General features: G+C 33.9%; 1 long non-coding RNA gene across 2 annotated transcripts in view; it reads right to left on the reverse strand.

Annotated features, from left to right (window-relative positions):
• The window catches only part of LOC118548026 (uncharacterized), a 258,620-nt gene that overhangs the window by 185,382 nt on the left and 48,699 nt on the right, over window positions 1-24,539 (reverse strand). For both annotated transcript variants that reach the window (XR_013447076.1, XR_004923403.2), the window contains exons 4-5: window positions 16,442-16,562; window positions 9,814-9,923 (exon numbers count right to left, since the gene is read on the reverse strand). This is a non-coding gene — a long non-coding RNA (uncharacterized LOC118548026). The remainder of the gene's footprint in view (window positions 1-9,813; window positions 9,924-16,441; window positions 16,563-24,539) is intronic.

Below are 24,539 nucleotides of genomic sequence, written 5' to 3' on the forward strand. Positions count from 1 at the left end.
TTTGACAAATATTTACTGAGCATGTATCATGTATTAGGAATTAGAACAGTCAGCAAGACAGTCTTGTTTCCTGTTCTCTCAGTTTATATTCTATAAAGAAAGGCTAAAATTAAATAAATTTCAAGGAGTATTTTCAAGACATTAGCTAGAACATGACCAATATTTATTTACTCATATCTGAAGATTAATCATATAAAGATTATCTCTCCAAACAAAAAAACAGTGTTTATAATAGCTAAATCTACAGATACTCTATAAAACTATATTCCATAGTCTTTTCCACTCTTGGATATGCTGATTGACTGAAAGCTATTGGGAAGAACACTTTGCCTTTAAAGAAGCTAAATTATCAGAAAAGGCACTTATAGTTATTGATGAATTTCCCAATAAACCTTGCAGTTTTGCCTCTGAGATGGAAGAAATGTCCTCTTCTCAGTGTGATGGTTGCTATTGCTTTCCCTACATGCTTCTGCTTTATTCAGCCCAGATTTGTACCATTTCCCACAATAAGACTATTTTATAACTATTTCCTTCAGCCTCAACTCCAAGAAGAACTGTGATATGAGACTGTTTTCATTTTGAAGTTGTATCAGCTGGATGTTTGTCAGAGATAATGGCTGTGTAATAACATCAAAGCATCTAGATATTAAACGGTAGAAAAAGGCAAGAATTGTGAGGATAATTACACACATCTTGAGAAACATTAGACTATTTCATATTCACCCAAATGTAGGCCAAAAGGGACCAGGTTAGTCATTTAAACTGTTTATGACAAAAGAAAGATTATATCAAGAGGTGGGAGAAAAATATATGAACAAGAAAAGCTACAGTATTCTGAACAGGGATCTTGATCTGAAGGTCTTGGGAAAAAGCTAAGTAGCTGTTTGGCACTGACGTCATCTTGTTTATCAATGGGTTCTTGGGTAGCTGTCTACACCCAGAGGTTGTCTGGTTCTGTAGGCCTTTTAATGAATCACAGAATTAAATTTCTAGTGGGAATGTATTGTGATGTAGTAAAATAATCTAAAGGGAAAAATAGCAAAGTTCTTATAATTTCAAGGCACTGGTGTGATAAATTGGAAATGTGGCACAAGACAGATTTTCTCTGAGTCATTTACTGACTTCTGGCCATGGGCAAGAGCCTGGGAAGTCACAACAAAAGCGTACAACCTTGTGCGCTAAAAAATAAAGACATTTTGGGGTGCCTGAATGGTTCAGTCAGTTGGGTGGCTGACTCTTGATTTTGGCTCAGGTCATGATCTCAGGGTTGTGAGATCGAGCCCCACATTGAGCTCCACATCTGGCTCCACACTCAGAGGGAGTCTGATTGAGATTCTTTCCCTCTGGTCTACCCCCACTAGCTCTCTCTCAAATAAATAGATAAATCTTTAAAAAATGAAGAAAATAAAGACATTTCAGGGAAGGAATTGTAGGGATCAGTCTCCATTTAAATATATTTCCCAAATTCTGACACTATGTAGCACTAGAAGATAGAGACCTGGTCTGTAAAACTATATAATAAACATGTACAACACAATGACACAAACGATAGGAAGAGGAGAAAATGTGTTAAAATGTTGTTAAGCTCTAGCAATATCAGGAAATAGTAAAAATACTAATTTGTTTTTTTCTGTTTTTTTTTAAGATTTTATTTCTTTATTTGACAGAAAGAGACACAGCGAGAGAGGGAACACAAGCAGGGGGAGTGGGAGAGGGAGAAGCAGGCTTCCCACTGAGCAGGGAGCCCGATGTGGGGCTCGATCCCAGGACCCTGGGATCATGACCTGAGCCGAAGGCAGACGCTTAACGACTAAGCCACCCAGGCGCCCCAATACTAATTTGTTTTATATGCTCATGAAAGAAGGACACATGCTGTAACTTAGGATAGATAACTACAAAGAAAGAAGAAAGATGATATGTAACTGATAATTTAATGGAGGGTAAAAAATGAAATGTTAATATACGTATATTTCATTAACTCCAAAGAAGGCAAGCAAAAAAAGAAATTGAACATATAGGCCAAACAAAAAATAATCAGACAGTAGATATAATTAAGCCCAACTATTTAACTAATTACATTAAATGTAAACACTCCAAGTAAAAAACTAAGGTTGTCAGATTGAGCTTTAAAAAAAAACCTACATGCTATTACAAGAGACACACTAAATATAATGAAACAAAAAAATTTAAAATTAAAGGGATGCCCCCCAAAACACAACAGACCCAAAGATGTAGCTGTTGTAACACATGCATACCTACAAATGTAGTTATTATAATAACAAAGTAAATTTTAAAGTCAGATATTGACCTTGTTTATTAGAGATAAAGAGGGACACTTCTTAATAATAACCTAACAAGTCAAAGGAACAAGAATATATGAATATACAAAATCCTTTTGCACTCAAAAGTTGAACAATAGAATTATGTTAGGAAGCAATAATAAAAGTAAAAATAGAGGGAATATCCCTAACTCATTTGATGAGGCCATCATTATTACCCTAATAACAAAACCAGACAAAGACATTACAAGAAAAGAAAACCATAGACCAATCTCTTGTGAACACAGATGCTAAAATCCTCAACAAAATGTTAGCAAATTGAATCCAACGATGTATAAAAGAATTGTACACCATAACCAAGTGGAATTTATCCCAAGTATTCAAAGTTGTTTCAACATTTAAAAATCAATTATTATAATCCATTACATCAACAAGCTAAAAAAACCCCACATGATCATATCAATAGATGCAGGAAAAGCATTTGACAAAATCCCAATACTCATTAATAAAAAAAGATTCTCAGTATACTAGGAATAGAGGGGAACTTGCCCAGTTTGACAAAGAATATCTACAAAATCCTTTAGCTAATATCCAAACATTCTTAATGATGAGAAACTCAAGGCTTTTCTACTAAGATTAGGTACAAGACAAGGGTGTCCCCTTTTACCACTTCTTTTCAACATCATACTGGAAGTTCTAACTAATGCAATAAGACAACAATAGGAAGTAAAACTGTACAGATTGAGAAGCAAGAAATAAAACTGTTTTGTTTTGTTTTTACAGATGACATCATCATCTATGTAGAAAATCTGAAAGAATGGACCAAAAAAACTCCTCAAACTAATCAGTGATTATACCAAGGTTACAGAATACAAGGTTAACATACAAAAGCAAAACACCTTCCTACATACCGGCAATGAATAAGTAGAATTTGAAATTTAAAACAATACCATTTACATTAGCACCCCTAGAAAGGAAATAGATATGAACCTTAAAAAATATGTACATCTATATGAGGAAAACTACAAAAATGTGATGAACAAAATCTAATAGGATCTAAATAAATGGAGATATTCTCCATGTTTATGGATAGGAAGACTCAATGTCATCAAGATGTCAGTTCTTCCTAACTTGTCTATACATTCAGTGCAATCCTGATCAAAATCCGGCACATCATTTTGTGGATATAGACAAAAAGTTTATATGTACAAGCAAAGACCCAGAATAGCTAACACAATATTAGAGAAGAAGAACAAAGTTGGAGGACTGATGCTGCTCAACTTCAAGACTTAACAAGAAAGCTACAGTAATCAAGATAGCGTGGTATTGGCAAAAAATACACAAATAGATGAATTAATCAAAATCAAGAGCCCAGAAATTGACCCACATTAATAGTCAGCTGTTCTCTTACAAAGGACAAAGGAGAAAAAACATTACAATTGAGCAGGAATACTCTTTCAACAAATGGTGCTGGAACAACTAGATACAAGGAAAAAAATGAATCTAGACACAGACCTGACACCCTTCAAAAAATTAACTCAAATTGGATCATAGACCTAATGTAAAACACAAAACTATAGAATTCCTAGAAAATAACACAGGAGAAAACTTAGATGACCTTGGGGATGGTGATGGCTTTTAAGCTATAACACCAAAAACAAAATGCATGAAAGAAATACTTGATAAATTGGACTTCATTAAAACCTAAAACTTCTAGGGGTGCCTGGGTGTGGCAGTCAGTTAAGCATCCAATTGTTTGTTTTGGCTCAGGTTGTGATCTCAGGGTCATGAGATTGAGCCCTGAGTCAGGCTCCATGCTCGGCGTGGAGTCTGCTTCAGATTCTCCCTCCCTCTCCCACTGGTGCTCTCTCTCTCTCTCTCTCGCTCTCTCAAAGAAATCAATAAATCTTTAAAAAACAATACAAAACCAAAAAAAAACTAAAAACTTCTATTCTGTGAAAGATAAGGTGAAGAGAATAAGACAAGCCACAGACTGGGAGAAAATATTTGCCAAAAACACATCCAATAAAGCACTGTTATCCAAAATACAAAAAGAATTCTTAAAACCCAACAAAAGAAAATAAACAATCCAATTTTTAAAATCTCACCAAAGAAGATATACAGATAACAAAAAAGTATATGAAAAGATGCTCCATATCATATGTCATTATGCATATGCAAATTAAATCAATGAGATACACTATATACCCATTAGAATGGCCAAAATCCAGAACACCAAATGACTGTAAGGTTAGGGGACAACAAGAACTCTTATTCATTGCTGGTAGGAATGCAAAATAGTACAGCCACTTTGGAAGATGGTGTGGCAGTTTTCTTATAAAATTAAATATACTCTTAGCATACAATCCAGCAATCATACTAATTGATATTTACCCAAAGGAGTCGAAAATTTAGGTCTTTACAAAAATCCGTACGTGGATGTTTATAGCAGCTTTACTCATAATTGCCAAAACTTGGAAGGAACCAAGATGTCCTTCAGTAGGCAATGGATAAATGAAGTGTGGTATCCAGACAATGGAATATTATTAAGGGTTAAAAAGAAATGAACAATCAATTCATGATAAGACATGAAGGAACCCGAAATGCATATTGCTAAATGAAAGGAAACAATCTGAAAAGGTTACATAGTGTATGATTTCAACTATATGACATTCTGGAAAAGGCAAAACTATGAAAACAGTAAAAAGATCAGTGGTTGCCAAGAATTGGGGGAGGGAAGGATAAATAGGTGGTGCACAGAGGATCTTTTTAGAGCAGTGAAAATACTCTGCATGATACTTTAGTGATGGGAACATGTCATTATACATTTGTTCAGACCCATAGAATTTATAGCAGGAAGAAAAAACAGTAATGTAAACTATGAACTTTGGGTAATTACAATGTGTCAATGTAGGTACATCAATTGTAACAAATGTTCCATTCTGGTGGGGAACACTCATAATGGGAGAGGCTGTGCATGTGTGGGAATAGGGGGTATATAGGAGCTCTTTGTACCTTCCCCTCAATTTTACTGTGAATCTAAAACTTCTCTAAAAAAAAGTCTTTATTTTAAAAAAGGAATGAAGAATATTCTCAAAACATATATACAACAAAGAAGTCATATCTGGAATATATATAGAGAACTCATACAAATCAATAAGAAAGACAATTGAGGGCGCCTGGGTGGCTCAGTTGGTTAAGTGACTGCCTTCAGCTCAGGTCATGATCCCGGAGTCCCGGGATCGAGTCCCACATTGGGCTCCCTGCTCGGCAGGGAGTCTGCTTCTCCCTCTAACCCTACCCCCTCTTGCGCTCTCTCTCTCACTCTCTCTCTCTCTCAAATAAATAAATAAAAATCTTTAAAAAAAAAAAAAAAGAAAGACAATTGAATTAAAAATTCCCAAAAGAGTAGGGAAATGGACAATTGTTAAAAGGCCAATTAAATATCTTTACATATCTTCTAGAATACCTTATATTTCAAAGACAGAATGCACCAAGTGTTGTTAAAGATGTAGGTTAAAATGGAAATTTCATACATTGCTGATGAGGGTGGAAATTGGTTAAACTACTTAAGAAAACTATTTAACATTATCTTTGAGAGCTAAACATATACCTTTTACGACCCAGCAAGTCTACAAAAAATACCGTATCAGGGGTGTCCAGGGAAATATCAGCCAGGTCAGGATGGGAAATACTTGAATTTTGAACAGCTGTTAAGTGGTCAAAAAATTAACTTTAGGAAAAGAAAGTAATGTAGCTCTTAATTTTTATTATTTATATAGGAAGCAGACAATAAAAGAATTCCATAGGTAGAAGCCCAGATGACTGAGAATTTTTCACTACCATCTAGGTGCTCCTTTGAATCTACTGCAGCATTTATAGAGGTCACGCTTCCCACAGGCTGCTTCCAGCTTGTCTGAGCACAGCAGGGTTATTGGTGCTGGTCCATTACTACTGGATATATGACTCTTCTAATTGATGACTCTGGCCTCCAGCATGATAAAGCTTTCTTAGAATTGAACTGCTGTCTGAGAATCTTCCAACCAAACCTCATTTCTTTCCTTCTATCTTCACAGGTGTCAGCAAATACAGACAACAGAAAGTTGTCTCAGACAAGACCAGATTCCCTTAATAACAGTAACCTGATGGTCAGAGGACACACATTAAGATTCCCAAGGTTACTGCTTCTAACAGAAGTATAAAATGGCTGTGTCAAAAAAATTAATCAGACTTGCTCAAGACCCATATTCCGTGTATAAGGTCCAAAGAGTTTGATCACTGTATATGAGATTCATTAGAGGACCACCAAACTGTGTGGTTTGGTCAGCCCTAGAGAACAGACTTAGGGATGCAAATTTTGGTAGGACCTCCCCAATTAGGTGTCAAAGAATAACTCAGAAACATTTAGTTAGAGTTGATACTTGTATCTGAGGAAGATCAATCCTGTTATAGATCTTCTCTCTTAACAAATGAAAAGACAGTATTTATGAAAGAAAACCACAGACATGTATAGAATAGTCTTGTTTAGTTTTGTTTGCTTTTCACCCCCTTGGACAAGATGATTGACTGAAATGTCAGGATGTCTGTGTGTCCTTAAACTGGCTAAAAGAATCATCAGGGAAGGCCATTTTGGTTCTTCATGGGTTTTAGGGGCTACCTAAATTCTGTGATTTATGAAATAGCGAGTGGTGCCTTTTGTTGAGGCCCACACCTTCCATAGGCCATGTCTTCCACCATATCCCTCAGTGTATCTCTCACAAATAAATTAACAAATTAATTTCAGCTGTTACTAAATTCCACTCAAAAAAATAAACAAGGATTATGTGATAGATAGTGATGTTTATATGTAGGGGGAGTGTATTTTAAGTCGATATTGATAGACATCCTTTCTATGGAAAGGAGGTGACCTTTGAGTTGAATCTTCAGTGATGAGATGAATCAGTCATGCAAAGATTAGAAAGAGACTCACCAGGCCAAGTGATCTGATATTAGAATTCATTTGCCTTTTTCTAGAAACAACAACAACAAAAAAAGATGCTTGGCCTATCTATAAGACAGGAAAGGATAAATGAGCTTAGAAAAGTAGGACACAGTAAAAGGTTTTCATTTTTTAAGTGCAATTGGAAGCCACTGGAAGGCATTACGTAGTACAGTTACATGATTTGCTTCATGTTTTAAAAAGTTTACTCTGATTGCTATGTAAATAATGAATTGGAGGTGGAAAAGGGCGGAAGCCAGAAACACAGGGGATAGTAATTGATTATATAATTGGAAATATAAAGTAGAGGTGAAGATCATGAAATATTTGGAGACAGCAGTACCAGGCGTCCTGTTAGACTGTTGTATGTACAGGGAAAGAAAGAGAGAAATGAACATTGAACTGGGATTTTGCATGAACACCATGGTGGATGTGCTTCCATCAACAGCTATCAGGAAGGAAGATTAGGTGCAAAATCTGAATCTAAAATTCTTCTGTGGACCTGCTAGGTTTAGGCTGCCCATCTGACATCACAGTGAAGATGTCAAATGGACTGTTGTATATATAAGTCTGGAGGTCAAGAGTTATATCGATGCTGGGGATACATATTTGGAATGATCAGTGTATGGATAATTCTTCAAAGTCACAGAACTATATGAGCTTTCCTTAAGAAAATGGATATATTTTTTTTAAAAAGAGGACTGCCCAGGATGGAACATTAGGGTACTTCAATATTTATTTAGAGACTGAATAAAGGAGGACAACTAAAAAAAGAAAGACATCAAAGGAAGAAAGTATGTCAAAGATTATGAAAGTTCAAATAACATGAGGACAGAAGGAAATAACCATTGGATTTAGCAATATGGTAGTTATTGGTTGCCTTAACAAAAGCAGGTTCAATGAAGAGGTGGGGATGGAAGTGTATATGTTCCATTATAATATGAGAGAACACTGAGAATGTTGGTTACATGCAGGTTGTTGGAAAAATATTTTGATGGAAGTGGTTTCATCACTTTCATCATTTGGTGGAAATTGTTCCTATAAGATTGCCTAAATCCTATAAGGTTTTCTAAATGAAATGTGACATAAAGCACTGGGGAGAAGTAGAGGATGCATGTTCTGTACTAACGAAGAAAGAGGAAAAGTTTACTTGGTTATCAAATTCCACATATTCCAAGACTGGGCTATAAGTCCATGAAACTCTAATAAAAACAAAAATATTAATCTTTCCTGGGAGTAATTCACATGCATGGGAATAGAATTGGCTGACATTTGTTACTCATTTTTCCTTCAGAAATAATATTTCAAGGTAATTTTAGGGGAGGAAGAATAGTATGTTGGGTCCAAACAAGAAAATATTTGAGAATAATTGATTTAATAGATGTATTTGAAATGATATAAAAATGTATTTGAATTTGCAAATATTCTCAAAGTTTAAATATTGAGATCTATGATAGGCTGCATAACTGTTACATCAATATATGATCAGGTGTCTTATACTATTTAAAGAAGCAGTATCTTTTTTTCTCTAGTTAAGTAAAAAATAAAAGATTGATGGTTATTAAACACAAATACATACTCATACTCATATAGATAGAGATAATAAATGAAATCCAAAGTGGTAGTTGGGCACGAATCAGAAAAGATTTCCTAATATCCCAGGAGGAGGAGGTTATATGTAGGAATATTCCTGTGACCAGTGTGACAACCATTCAAGATCCACACAAAAAACTGGCCTTTCTTTTCCAGGTAATAAATATAACGGAGAAATAATTGATTCTTCACTATATGCTTGGTTCTTGTATGTATTATCACTAAATCTTATTATAAGATTGAAGAAAACTAAAAAATCTATCTCCATGTTATAGAGGAGGCAACTTCAATTCAAGGAGACAAATGACAAATCTAAATTCACACAAGTATTAAATGATAGAGCTTGGATCCAAATTCAGGTCTTCTTAGTCCGGCGTTGTGCTTTTTCCACTATGCTACATTATCTCCAAAAAAATATATGAAGTAATTTGAGTGTTCCAGGGGTGACTCTGTGTACAAAAATGTTTTTACGAGAGGGTACCTATGCATGTTTCTGACTAAGACCAGAGAAAAACATGTCCTAGAATATTCTGATAACTGCCAGGAACAAGCCAACATGAATAACAAGTTAGGTAATATCTGAATTCTGATTTTTTTCCTCCTGTATGAAATTTCCACTGAGCAAGATAATATGACTTATTACATAGAAATCATAAAGTGTATATTCCCAAACTTTTAAAACTACTCCCTACACACACACACACACACACACACACACACACACACACACATGCACTCCTTGGCACCTAGCAAGGTTTGGGCATCGCCAATGTCATGGCAATCTAGGGCATCTATCAAAGCCACAAGAAAAGGCATGGTTGACCATTGACAACCCACACATCCACTGATTTGAACATTTTCCACTGAGTCTCATTCTTTGTCTTTAAAGTCTGACAGTGTTTAATCGCATGCTAAAAGGAAGAGTCATTTCTAAACAATGATTTCAAGAAAAGATAGTCTTACCAGGCTGAATGTTTTAAACACTGAGAGGGTTTGTCATTATATTTCATTCCATATGCATTTCATTTCCAAACTTTGTACACCAATTCACTTCACCGTGTTGATGGTTTCACCTAAATAGTGAATAACAAAAAATAATAATTAGATTCTCTCTGGAATCACAAAATCTTGGATGAGAATGGGTATGCTTGAAAACACTAATGACTAAAAATTTTATTATTTTGAACTACAGTTGCATTTAACAGTCCCAAATGACATAGCCTGATTGACCAGATTTTTATGAAATCTGTTACTGTTTTTAAAATTATATTGTCTACAGATTGATTGTTGCTTGAAATGCATTGACTCAGGTGTTGTAGATGACAATATGTCTATATTTAATAGGTGGTAATTTTTAATTACTTTAGATAGAGGCAATGCCTAATCAGAGACAGAAAGAGAAATTGAGTTAAAAGGAGACAATGTCAATTAACGTCAAACTGCTTTTTATGAAAGTAGGAAATTCATTCCAGACTTAGCATTTCACAGCATAAACCATAGCTACCTATAAAGGAAGTGAGAGCTGAAAGAGCTAGGGCTAACAATCTGAGTGTTGTGATTGAATCCTATTAATCTACCTGTGCTTTCCAGTTATTAGGACAGACAGGAGAGCCTTTGTAACTTTATTACCTGTGTCTCTTTATTTTTAAACATAAATAAAATTTCCATCTGCATGCTACTTTAATTACTTGCAATCTTAGAGTTGCTTTAATATGTATCGAGATACTCCTTGAAAATATACCAATAAGCGTAATTTCCTCTGCATTCATTACATATGTCACAAAATCCAGGCAACTAAAGAAAACCTGACTGTGTGTTCTTACGTGAGAAATGATTTTATATACATATTTGTAGCTTCACTGTAAGGAATACCATTCAGTAGCAATCCACCCAATCAAGACACAGCTGGTGAATCAAGAATGGTAATAGAGTAACTCAGTGATAGTCTGAGATTTTTGTATAGTTGAAGCTAAAGAGGACTCATGCTTGGTAGTTACAACTTTATTAAAATTTTAGATTATAAATACATGGTGAGTCTGCAAAAAAAAAAAGAACTATTTAAAACTAGTTGCTTATTCTAATCTCTAGTGTCAATTTACATAATAAATAAGCACATATTTGACACGCTGCTAAATATTACTCTTGGAATCTATTAGGAAGAAATACAGATTTCTGAAATTTAATTCCCTAGGCTTAATGAACCTAGTAAATTTGATCTGATGTCTTCCCAAGTTAATATGTTAAGTCTAAATTGACTTATTTTTTATAGGAACAAATTTTTTCACATTTAAATTAATCTTGAAGAAAATATTGCTATAGAAATGTGTTATTTATAGTCCTCATATATGAGGGTCCTTATCTGATTTCATTCCTTTGCTGATTTAAAAAGATACAGAAGTAGTTAGGTCAGCATGTAATGCTTGTATAGCAAATGCTAATTTTTTGCAAAGGTTTCCTAAGGTCACACATTCAATTTATTATGTATGACTGAGTGCCCACTACATGCAAGCCCCCACCCTAGGTTTTGCAAAATATGTATCCATAGTTAATATATAAAACTTCCCCCAGAAACTTCAAGCCAGTGAAGATGGCTTCTATTCATTTGCACATACTTCTTCAATATCATTTCCTATTATTTCATGGTTCCTATATATGATATCACATATCATATATCATTGCTTAACTTTCATATCTATTTCAGGATAGAGACTGTATACAAACCACATTAATAGAAAACCTAAATATAACCCATGTTTATTTAAAAGAAAGAGCCTTATATTTAGAATCTTAAAATGTAGTAGAACAAAATCATAAAACCACAAAGCAGAAAATGTATAATCAAAGATCATAGTATAAATACTGGTGGTTGGGAGTGGGGAGACAACAAAATTATCAAGATGAATGGGACGAGGATTAAGTACCCAAGATGGTAAATATGCTGTGCTGGAAGGGCAGATGGGGTAGAAATAGATTAATTTGAGAGATGTTTTAAGTGAAGAAATCAAAAGAACTGTTGATGAATTGAATGTGTGGGAGGGTGACAAAAATTGTGTCAAGGATAATTCCTAGCTTTCCAGCTTGTTCAACTGGTGATACTACTTACTGAAAGTGGGAATCCTAGAAAAAAACCAAGAATTGGGAGAGGATCATGGGCTGGGAGGTCATTGTTTGGGTTTTTGGTGCATTGGAGTTTGAAGCATCCAAGAATAGATATCATGTAAAGTTTTGGGTAAGGACTTATGGAGTTCAAAGGAGAAATCGGAACTAGAGATGTAATTAAAGACATTGATTAGCCTTCTCCAAAGTTTAGTGGAAGAATGAACAAAGACAAGAAGGAAGGAATGGGTATATTGTAGTGTGGAAGATGAATTCAGGGGTAAAAATATTACTGGAGACTGCACAGCTAGCAGCCTCGAGTATATTATTTATCTTCATGATTTCAACATCACATCAGGATTTGAACTTCCTCTTTATGAAACAGATTTTTTTCAATTTCACTTTCGTCTAGACCACAAGACAGTTAACTACTACTAAAATGCCTGAAAGAGATACAAGGAGAAAGACAACTCCCATTGAGGATAGGTATATGTGAACATAAGCAGCATATTTTTTCAAAGATATATTTATTTGAGAGAGAGAGTGCGCATGTGAGTGGGGGGAGGGGCAGAGAGAGAATCTTCAAGCAGACTCCCTGCTGAGCCTGACAGGGAGCTCCATCTCACAACCCTGAGATCATGACCTGAGCTGAAACCAGGAGTTGGAGGTTTAACCGACTGAGCCACCCAGGTGCCCCGCAGCATATTTTTTCACTGCAGAATGATGTACACGGGAAGTTTAGCATGCTTAATGATAATGAGATCTTAGTTATGTAAAGTATAATGGCATCGAGATCTGATAATCTTATGCCTTTCTCCTGGAAATACCTAGCTACCTGTCCCATGAGTCTGGACCTTAGCCCTTTTCTTCCAGTCATTGTTTAGAGAGGGTTACCCACCCCTGGTTCTTTGGGCTTTCAGTCTCAGTGCTCCATCCTAGAATAAAGTTTTTGTTCATAAACATTTCTCAAACAGGATTTTTTGCTAAGTCTTGTTGTGTTTCCCTTTCCCCATAAATAAAATCACTGAATTCCCCTGATTATGAAAAAAAATCCACATTATAAAAAATCTGAAGCTAAAGATTTAAAGAAGTAAAAATCATTTGAACACCCACTACATCAAGATAATCATTATTAACATTGTAATACATTGTTTGATGTATCTTTTTAAGCACCATATATATCAGGTCTCCTCCTCCCTTTCCCCCTCCTTCTTATTCTCATTCTTATTCTGTTCCTTTACCCTCTCCTCTACCCTTCATTTTCCAAGACTATTAGAGTCTAGGCAACCAGTTTTAAAAGCCTACTGTGTACCTTTTCATACTTTATGTGGTGTTCATATAATGAAATAAAGTTACATAGGTACATAATAGAGATAGATAGATGATAGATAGGCAATAGGTAGGTAGATGCATATATATACTTATACATTTTTGTCATTTATGTTCTAATAATAGGATCACATTTTTTCCACTGCTCAATTTCATATTTTTCTCATTTAATATGGAAATTACCTCCTTCTTTTAATTGCTCTATAATACAGATGGTAGATACACCATGGTATGAATATCATGCCATTATTATAGTAACTTTTATTCAGTCATTCTCCACTGTCTTCATGAATAGTCACTTGTTTCTACTTTTTACCAGAAAAATGTTACAATAAACAGGCTTGTAAAAAAATACTTTTATGGTGTACTTCAATTTGGTATATAGTCCCCAGAGTCATAGTGCTTAGTACAAAGATCTGTTTATTTTTCAAGAGGGCTGCAACAATTCACATTTCCATCAGCAAGGTGTGAGAATACTACCTCCCTGTGAGCAGCAGGTGTTATTTTGATTTAATTTTCCCAATATGAAGTGCATAAAGTGATATGACTTTATTACTATAATTTAGATTTTTTTTTTTTTGCTACCCAGAGAGGTAGAGAATCATTTCATGTTCCCATTTGATGTCTTTTAAATTTTTTCTAAAATTCTTACTTTATTTATGTATTTACATTTGAGTCTGTCTAGATTTGTGTCTCATCACAGATGGAATGTCAGTTGTATGATTGCAATTTAGTGAATAAATCATCTGTATCACACCAAACTGAAATATCTGTTTTATCATATATAAAGGATCCATGTACACTGGTATTTATTTCTAGATCCAATATTTAGAATGGTTATGTTATTTTCCAATTTCATTGTATTTACTAAAACCTCTAAACAATATAGATTAATAAGGAAGAAAGCAGCCATTTGTGTGTTGTTCCTGGTTTTAGTAGAAATAGGTTTAATGTTCTACTATTTACAATGATGCTTGTTGGTGACTTTAGAGGTCTCTATGATATTTCGGTAGTTGGCCTCTTTTGCCTCTTTTATGAGCAATTTGAATTTGGAATGGCCTCTGAGCTTATCAAATGATTTTTTAGCACATATCAATAATGATCATATGGTTTTTCTTCATTGATTAAATGATATTACAGATTAGGTTGTAAGATTCCTTGATATTTAAGGATTTTTTTGATACTTCTACACATATGTTTTTTTTCAAGTTTTTATTTAAATTCCAGTTAGTTAACATACAGTGTAATATTTGTTTCAGGTGTAGAATTCAGTGATTCATCACTTCCATACAACACCTGGTGCTCATCACAACAAATACCCTCCTTAATACCCATCACCTATTTAACCCATTCCCCCACCCCTCCCACCTCCCTACAGTAACCATCACTTTGTTCTCTGTAGTTAAGAGTCTATTTCTTCATTTGCCTCTCTTCCCACCCCCCTTATTCATTGTTTTTTTTCTTAAATTCCATGTATGAGTGAAATCATATGGTATTTTTCTCTCTGACATTTCGCTGAGCATAATACTCTCTAGTTACATGCATGTCATTGCAAATGGCAAGATTTCATTCTTTTTTATAGCTGACTAATATTTAAAGAATTTTGCATTCCCTGATATACATACTAATGTGTGCAATGTATATTTGTTTTATCATACTTAGTCTTGATTTCCCAGAAGTTTATTTAGAATTTTTGAGATTGGTCTATATTTTTTGTGTTGTTTTGTTTTGTTTTGTTTTGTTTTGACTACATACCCAAGCAACAATATAAAGGTAATAATGGTTTTATTAAATGAGTTGGGGAGATTCCCATCATATCTGATACCATATGGTCTTGGTAATTTTAATTTTTTTTAATTGAGAAACTTTAATTGCTTTTCTAAAGTTTTCATAGGTAATTTCTCTAACCAAGTTTTATTTTCTCCCTAGGTAAGTTTTGATAATTTATGATTTTCTTTCTTAACAACATATTTCTTAATATTGAAATACCTTGCATTCCTGAAACAAATATACGTTTATATTACATATACTGTACGTGTGTGTAGGTTTTTTTAGATGTATTTATATACAAGGGGCAAAGTAATCTCATGGGTTTTTCTTCAGTTTCCTGTTTTCATGGCTATTAGCCTTCTCTTCTAATTTTATTTAATTGTGCTTTTCCACTTGTTTGTATCTTTATTTGGGTTAACAAGTAGTTTATTTATCTTTTCAGTTACTTCAAATAACTAGTTTGAATTTATTTGTTCTACATTTTACCTTTTTTCTAATTTTAAAACTTTTGCTTTTACCTTTATTAATTCCTTCCTTCTGCTTAATTTTGTGTTTGTTTTTCTTTCTCTACATTTTTCATTTGTGTTCAATGCATTTACTTTAATTTTTAAAATTTTTTATTAATGTAGTCTTTCTGATTTAACTTAAATTCTTATTTGTCATGGTTTCCTAAATTTCATTTTAAGAAATTCTTCAGTTTCACTTTTTATATACCTTTAGAAAGAAAATTTGTTTAATACAGTACTTTATGTTCAGTTGGATGAACTCTTGTTTTGTATTTATTTATAGTTTATAGAAAAATTAGCTCACTGAAAGAAGCTGTTTTTTCCATCCATGAATACTTCAATATTAATTGCTAAGCATAAGGACTATTTTTTTTAAAAGATTTGATAGAGAGGGAGAGAGCACGAGAGAGGGTCGGAGCAGAGGGAGAGGGAGAAACACACTCTCCGCTGAGCAGGGAGCCCTACCACACGGGGCTCGATCCCAAGACCCAGGGATCATGACCCGAACCGAAGGCAGATGCTTAACCAACTGAACCACCCAGGCGACCTGCATTAGGACCATTTTAAAATATATTACAATATCTCTAAAAAATTAACTATAATTCATTAATATAATTAAATTTTCTAAATCTATCATTAGTAAATTGCATCTAAAAAGAGGAATTTTTCTTCATTAACTACTTAGTTACCCTAAGGTACACTTGGTACCTGAAAAGAATGTATATGTGTTGCCCTTTCTCTTTACTTACCAGTTGACAGAATAATGAATTTTTCTCTTAAGTATTCAGCAAAGGAGACCAATGAGATTTTTTTTAAATCAGATATTTAAAATCAGAGAAGGTTAACTTCTATAACAAACAATTCGAAGATTTTAGCAGCTTGTCACTTACTGCTTGATCATATCGCAGTCCAATATGGTTGTCAGAAGGGGTGTGGTTCCCTTCACGGGGTCAGTCAGGACAGATTCCTTTCATATTAAGATGCTTCCATCTTCAACAAAGTTTCCAGAGTCTGCAGGAAGGAAAAGAGAAAGTGCATAGATAAGACTTGTCTGTTCTTAACTTTCTTAGCCCTGAAATGGTATAGCATTTCTGCTATACCTTCTACTGGTAATACTTCATTACAAGGCTACATCTATAAGCAAAGGGATAGAAAACACAGATTAGCTGAGTTCTGGGGAGGGAGGGAGACGGATTGAGACAATATGTGACATAGTCTCTGTCACAAGAACCGTTAGGGTCAGAAACTGTAAAGAGTCTGAAAATGTACCCTACTTATAAGCTAACAGGTCATTTTCATACATATATGTATATCTCTGTGTATGTGTGTGTACATATTATAAATGTATGGCAAGCTAACATATCTTATATACAGAAAACATAAAATCTATGGGTCAGATACAAAAACAGTTTATTACTGAAAGCAAAAGCAGCAGCCTGAGCAACATTTTTGTCTGTTTCCCAAGCCGCAATCCCCAAAGGACAATGTATTAGGAGCCAGAGGGTACTTGCATAGGCAAGAGGGAGCATTATAGAAGAAGAACCCTAAAAATAAGAAACTGATCATATATAGGGCTGCTAATGATTTTCCCAACTCCCTTCCCCTCCCGCCTCACCCTCCCCCCAGAAAAAGAAGAATGTTATCTTCACTCTGTAATATTAACAAATATTTTCTGGAGATGAGGAGGAGATATCTCTACCTTCACTACCCTGGACCATGTCTGGAGGACAGATGTCCCTAACCTTTACCTTCCTGGAATATCTCCTTGTTCAACTCTTCTTAAAGTAGCCATAAATGCCTTTGCTCAGAGGACTCAAACAAGGCAGAAATGTAAATATTCATGGATAATTGTCTGCCAACAAGAACCAAACAAAAGCTTTTTTAATAATCAAACTTCTATAAAAATGATAAAGTTATTAACTGCCTTCCCAACACCTAGTTTGGCAGAAAATATTTAAAATCAAACACATTATATTAAAAATATCTGTATTATTATATTTCGAGTATTTGCTGTACATTTTCTACAATGCTAATCTAATTTACACTGCTGGTACATTGGAATGTCTCCTTTACATTATTCTATAAGCCCTGGGTGACCGCACAGCAGCAATTCCTTTCCCTTGCAAATTCTGTTCTCACCAAACAGAGCTGTTTGCTCTTTTCCCTGTACCCGCCTATGTGTTACAGTGTATCCACCCTTCTCCAAATGAAATGATTTTCTCCTTTCTCTTTAAACTCAAATCCAACCAGTTCTTTTTGATTCATTAATCATCATTTACTGCACAAAATCCTTTCATCCCATTTAGGATCTGGATTAATGAGGTAATGTATGTAGAGTGCCTAGCATAGAGCTTAACGTTATGACATAATAAATTGTAGTTTCTTTTTCTTCCTCTACACACTCACAATATTGTCTAAGTACCCACCACTTTTAATCACGTGTTACAGATTGGCATCTGTATTAACTCTCCTACCAGACAATTGATTCTTCAGTGACATAAGCCATCCTGTACATACATTGAAGAATCCTCCGCAATGCTTAGCTTAGTGCCAGAATGAATTAATAATACAGTAGAAAGCTGGAGAGATTCAGTGACTAAATGAGTGACTGAATAAATGGATTTTAGTACTAGTAATAGCAAATGCTTATATAGCACATAAGATGTAAAAGATACTGTTTAAAATTTTAGATATGCATTGCTATTTTAATCTTCAAAATAACCCTGTAATGTAGATTCAACTATTTTACTGAATCGCAAATGAAGATACTGATGCCTAGAGAGGTTAAGTAACTTGCCTTAGTTACTCAGCTCATTAATGGCTGAACACTCTTCAAATCCAAGCAGAGTCAATGCCCTTAATATTACATTATCCTGAATAAATGATTACGGTGAGCAAAGGACATATTAACTGACTGGTAGCTCTTCTTCTATGATAGTGTATAAGGGCATCCTCTTAGTAAATACAGAAACAAAGAGCATAATCTTCTGTTACTTAAAAAGAAATGGAAAGGTATTTAACATGAAACCTTTTGCAAATATCTGCTGCTGCTGGCATTCCTGCATAGTAACTCAAAAGAAGATTTATGCAAAACAGCTGAATCCATGGGGAAGTAAAATTTATTACTGCCATACTGAATTGTACGTGTGCAAGTTGCTATGAGGGTAAAGATTTCATGTTCTCACCATAACAACGACAATAACAAAATGGTAATTACGTGATGTTGAGGATGTGTTAACTAACCTTAGAGTGCTAAACATTTCTATATATGTACATCAAGCCATTACATCATACACCTTAAAATTATACTATGTCATATGTTAATAATATCTCAATAAAACTGGAAAAAATTATTACTAATTATGGCTATGGTGTCCAAACCCAGCATTCACACCTGTTGTAAGATGAATCATGGTGAGCCACAGAAGTCTTTCTGCGTAGACCATCTTCTGGCTTGTTTCTTGCCCATGCTTCCTTTCCTCAGGCTTCCCGTTTGGTTTCTGGGTTGGATCACAAACCAAAGACGGAAGGCATTTTTAGGTCTGCCTTATTATGGCAAGTGTATGAAATTCAAAAGAGTGTAACCCAAAGGAAAATTCACAAGTTGCTGTTGGGTTTAACCATGGTCCAGAATAATGTCTCTTTTTCAAGATAAATTAAAGGGAGAAAAAAATCTTTGAAACACTTCATAGGCCTAAATGGTAAAATTGAACTTTAGCAAATATTTGGATAAATATGACATTTCTTTTTCTGTCACCTAACACATGAATAGTTCAAATTTCATCTTTGTCCATTCTCTTGTAAGTCCAACCTAGACTGGATGCTTGGGCAGAGGCCCAACTCTGTTTGCAGGCTAAATCTCCTCAGCAGTCTATTCTAACTGTAGCCCTTCAGTAAAGCATTCTAATTTTAAAGGATTTTAGAACAAGACTTCATTTTTACATTTTCATGAGTTGACTTTTACCACAGTAAGCCAATGGGCTTTTTAAATCTTAAAGAAAAAAGCTATAGTATAGTTTGAAATTATAATAAATTATTATCAAAGTTTATTTAAATTTTAGATTTTTGGAAGATAACAACAACATGAAAAATAGTCAATAAACTATAATACCAAGGTCAACAATTTTTAGTATTAAAATCAATTTACAGTATGTTTGCTTGAGGTGCACATAAATTTGAAGAGGCAGTAAGTGTAAACAGAATAGCTGATTTCTTGGATGCACTCCAATATAATTATAGCTATTCACCCTTGTGACTATATGTGTGTGCAGCTTAAAGCTATTTCCCTGCCCCAAGCCACACTATTTTTTTTAGATAGGTTTGCAATTGATTGAAATGCAAAATCTCTGTGAACTAAGAAAAATACTATCTAAAATAAATATACAAGTAAATTTAAATAGTAGATTAAACATGTATTTTGGCATCCATGTCAATTCATAGCCTGTAATCTCATGACTTGGAATTGAGTTATCTCTAAGTATTTAATCACGAAATAGTGTATTTCTAATAGGCAATTGTGAAAAAAAATCATCAATCACGTTTATTACAAACATCTCATAAAACAGCAAAACATTTATGGGATTGTAGAAGGCAGCTAGGTTGTTCTGTAATGTATAAAGATTTGCATATATAAAAAAACAGCAGGCAGCAAACAAGGTTTCTCTGTTTTCCAAAAAGTATTGCATTTGATATAATATCTACTTAATTTTTATTAAAATATATTAAATATATTTTTCTGTCAATAGCATTGATCATCACTACAGTCTAATAAGTTTGTATTTTGAAATAACTAAGCTCGGAACTTAATATGTAGAAAAGAACTCTTTCTCCAGCCCCAGGGGTAAATCAGAGCTTCTCAAACATATTTGTGATGTTAAATGATATTACCTTGTATTTCATGCAGATATATGCATATGCGAAATTGTTACTGTTTTTTATTATTGTTTTGTTTGCTATGATGAACATATTTAAGTGAAAATAGTGTTTTCAAAATAATCCTGTTTATTAGTTTACATAGCTGGCATTGTTTGTATGTGGGTAAGAATAAAATGTGATTTCATGGAGAGAAAGTGGAGCTCTTTTTATCTGTAGCCTTAAGGCCACCAACTGTCTATACCTTAATCCACTAATCCCCTCATGTGTTCACGTGCTGTGTCAACACTCAGAAAGCATTCTAAGAAACTCTTTTTTTTCCTAGTCAGAGTACATTCACTATAAGTTGTATGCTACAAAATGGCTACTAAAATATTTGAATATTTATATGTTATCATTGAAAGCAATCATCTTTAGGCATGTCTTTTCCTTTAAAAAAACAAATGTCATTAAAATTGAAGAAACAAATAGAAGAATAAAAAGAAAAATGAATGACATCACACTGTATAAATCTGCAGGATTTTTTACACTTTGTTTCAACTAATTTTTTTAAAGATTCTCCCTTCTATTTACTTGTCAGAGACTAGATTTAATTTTCGTATGCTGCATAGAATTCTCCATGTTAAGATATTGATATAACAAATTGCTGAATGTTTTAGTGATTGATTCTTGCTGACCAAAATGGGCTTTCACATTAGAAGTCTTTCTTTTTTTCCTAGAAGGCACCTGCTGAGACAGAAGTCTGACTGCCACACAAAAGAAATATATGGTTTCTTCAACTGGCTCCATGTAGCAATTTGCAATGCTATCAAAAATTGCATTTTTTAATGAAAACTACCTAAGGATTTGCCAAAAAAGCCCTTGGTTAAAAGGGACTAACTACCCATTCTCAGGCAGTATTAGCATACTGATTGGCCGTTACTTCTGTCACTCTTCTGCCTACAAAATTATGACAGGCCCCACAGCAGGAAGCAAATGATCATTAATACCCTGTCCTCTGGGACACAATAAACTGCCATTCACTTGCATACAAATAAAATACACAAGGCTTGTCAGCAAGGGACAAAAAGGGAAAGATGCTTTTGCAAAATGGTGTAATAACTACTGTGGGATGGGACCACTCAAAGGGTTTTGTTTTTCAGTATATCTCATCATGTTAGAAAAATTCTTATATATAGATTTCCTTTTAAAATATCCTATCATTCTCTACTTGAGCTCTTTGAGTTCTTCACTTAAATGATAAGATCTTGCTTCTGAGGAGAAAAAAGAAAACAACTTTATAATCCCATAATTAATTCCACAACACAGAAAGCATAAAAAAAATTCTGAAATTCCATTAAACCATAAGACAATGAATCTTTTCAGTTCAAATACAATGTGCAGAAACAGTCTGGTTAATGCATTTGAATAGCCCCGTTACAATTAGTAGAGATGAAATATACCTCAATATCATATACTTGATGTGATGGGATCAATAAAAATAAAACACAACTGGAAAAAAGATACATGCATGGTATTAAGTTGAAACTCTACTCTCTATTTGTTACACTAAAAGGTAAGGTCAAATTTAAGTTTAATAAAATATTATCATATGACTGAGATTGTATATTCTTATAACCAGACAACATGAGATTGAGAAATAAAATGATGACAATACTTTGTAAACAATAGTGAATGATTAATTCCTTTGATATTTATTAGAGCAACAATTACTCAGATAAATGTTTAATTTTCAATCATCTAACCTAAACTTTTCCTGAAAGCATTCAGAGAATACAAACATTCCTGGCAGTTCAGATTCTTTTTATAGATTGTATACTCACCAGTCTAAAATTATAAAGGCATTATTTTTAACTTGAAAAGGTATAGAATGAACATATTGAGATTCTTCAAATTTGGATTGCTTAATTAGTTTATTTATTGCTTTTCCTAAATTTTTATTCTCCTTGTGAATTTCCAATGAAACAGACAGATGTTATGCTCAGGATTTGAAAGTAGGTATTTATATACGCCCAACTTATAAATCAGCTTTAAAAGAGTTTGAATAAGAGACAGTTGCTGATTATATCATTCAAACTCTAGGCTAAAAGAGCAAACTACTAATACCCCAGCAACATAGATGAATATCAAATGCATTATGCTAAATGAAAGAAGCAGATTCAAAAGGCTATATAATGTATGATTCCATTTTTATGACAGTATCTTAAAGATAAAACTATAGGGACAAAAAAATATGTCAATGTTTTCCAGGAGCTGGAGGTGGGAGAAAAAGTTGACTACAAATAAGCACAAGGAATTTTTCTATGTGGTGGAGCTATTCTATATCTTGATTTTAGTGACAGTTACACAGTGATGTACATTTGTCAAAACTCATAGAACTGTACACTAAAATGAATGAATTACACTGTGTGTAAATTATACCTCAATAAATCTTACTCTAAAAGAAGAGTCTTAGGACTTGTCTTAGGAATGTCAGGAGAACACCAGAATATTCTGAATTGAGGTCATTTAGTCTGGGCAAAATAGCAGAAATGATAGTCATATCTTTAGAATTGGGCAGTTAGAAGCAGTTTTTGTAATTGCCCGTAGTGATACAGCTCCCAGTGTTGAATGTTAGAAGACTGAGAGTAGATTAAAAATACTCATTGCTATTTTAATGTCTCCCTCCTGTAGCATGAAGCAACACTTCAATATATTAGTTAACACGTTTCACCAGGCATAGAGATTATCATCTTCAATGGGAAAAGAAAAAGTGGCAGAGAATGCAGTTCTGTTAGACACACTAACTCCTTCCCCTTGTCTTGACTTGCAGAAGCAAGGTAGGAACACCTTTAGGCCTTAAGCCCAATTTTATCACAACACAGACTACTGTTAAAAATATTAAATTGAGGGCACCTGGGTGGCTCAGATGGTTAAGCATCTGCCTTCGGCTCAGGTCATGATCCCAGAGTCCTAGGATCGAGTCCCGCAGCGGGCTCCCTGCTCCTTGGGAGCCTGCTTCTCCCTCTGCCTCTCTCTCTCTCTCTGTCTCTCATGAATAAATAAATAAAATCTTTAAAAAAAATAAAAAATAAAAATAAAAATATTAAATTGAAATTATAAAACTGAAAGAAAAAGATCAATAGTAAAATTTCCATGAATGGACTTAATAATGGATTAGTCATGTTAGAGATATATCAGTAGAAAATATGTAGAATGAGGCATGGAAAGAAAAGAGGATAGAAATTTAGAAAGAGAAAGAGAAGAAAGCATATATGGAAATGAGAAATAGAATTACATTTAATTGAAGTCACAAAAGAAGAGGAAAGAGAGAATGGGGCAAAGTTATATTTGAAAAAAATATGGCTGAGAATTTCCCAATTGTGAAAATAGACATCATGCCTGAGATTCAAGATATCTGCAAACACCAAGATAAATATCTACCAAAAAATGCCACCAATGGGTATTACAGTAAAAGTGCTGAAAATTAAAGAGGAGGGAGGAAAAAAGCTATAAAAACAGATTTTTAAAAAGCAAAATAGTGACAACCAATTTTTCAATAGAAAAAAATGGAAACCAGAAGACAATATAGCAATATTTCTAGGTGCTATAAGAAAATAATTGACAAATTAGAAGTTATACTTCATCAACACTCAGAAAAAAACAACATAAAAATATTTTCAGTCAAAAATATACTGAAAATGGTAATTACCAGGAGTTCTGAAATAAAAGAAATACTAATGGTAATTCTTCAGGTAGAAAAGATATTATCCCAGAAAAAAAGCACAGTCATATTAAGAAGGAATAAAGAACACCAGAAAAGATATTTGAGAAACTCTAAATAAACATTGACTGTTTAAAATTATATTAACAATGCTACATGGGGATAAAATATTGAAATAATTCAATTTTATGGAATAACATCTCAAAAGCAGGAAGGGGTTAAATAGAGTTAAACTTCTGTAGTGTTCTTGCATTATCCAGGAAATGGAAATAGTACTAATTTAAGGTAAACTGTAATGAGTCTAGAATGCATGCTGAAATCCCTAGTGCAGCACTACTGAATAGAACTTCTGCAATAATAGACGTGTTTCATAATCTGTGCTGTCCTATTTTACAGTCAGTAGCCACATGTGA

Source organism: Halichoerus grypus, chromosome 1, assembly GCF_964656455.1.
Source record: "Halichoerus grypus chromosome 1, mHalGry1.hap1.1, whole genome shotgun sequence".
In the NCBI taxonomy this organism is placed as follows: Eukaryota; Metazoa; Chordata; class Mammalia; order Carnivora; family Phocidae; genus Halichoerus; species Halichoerus grypus.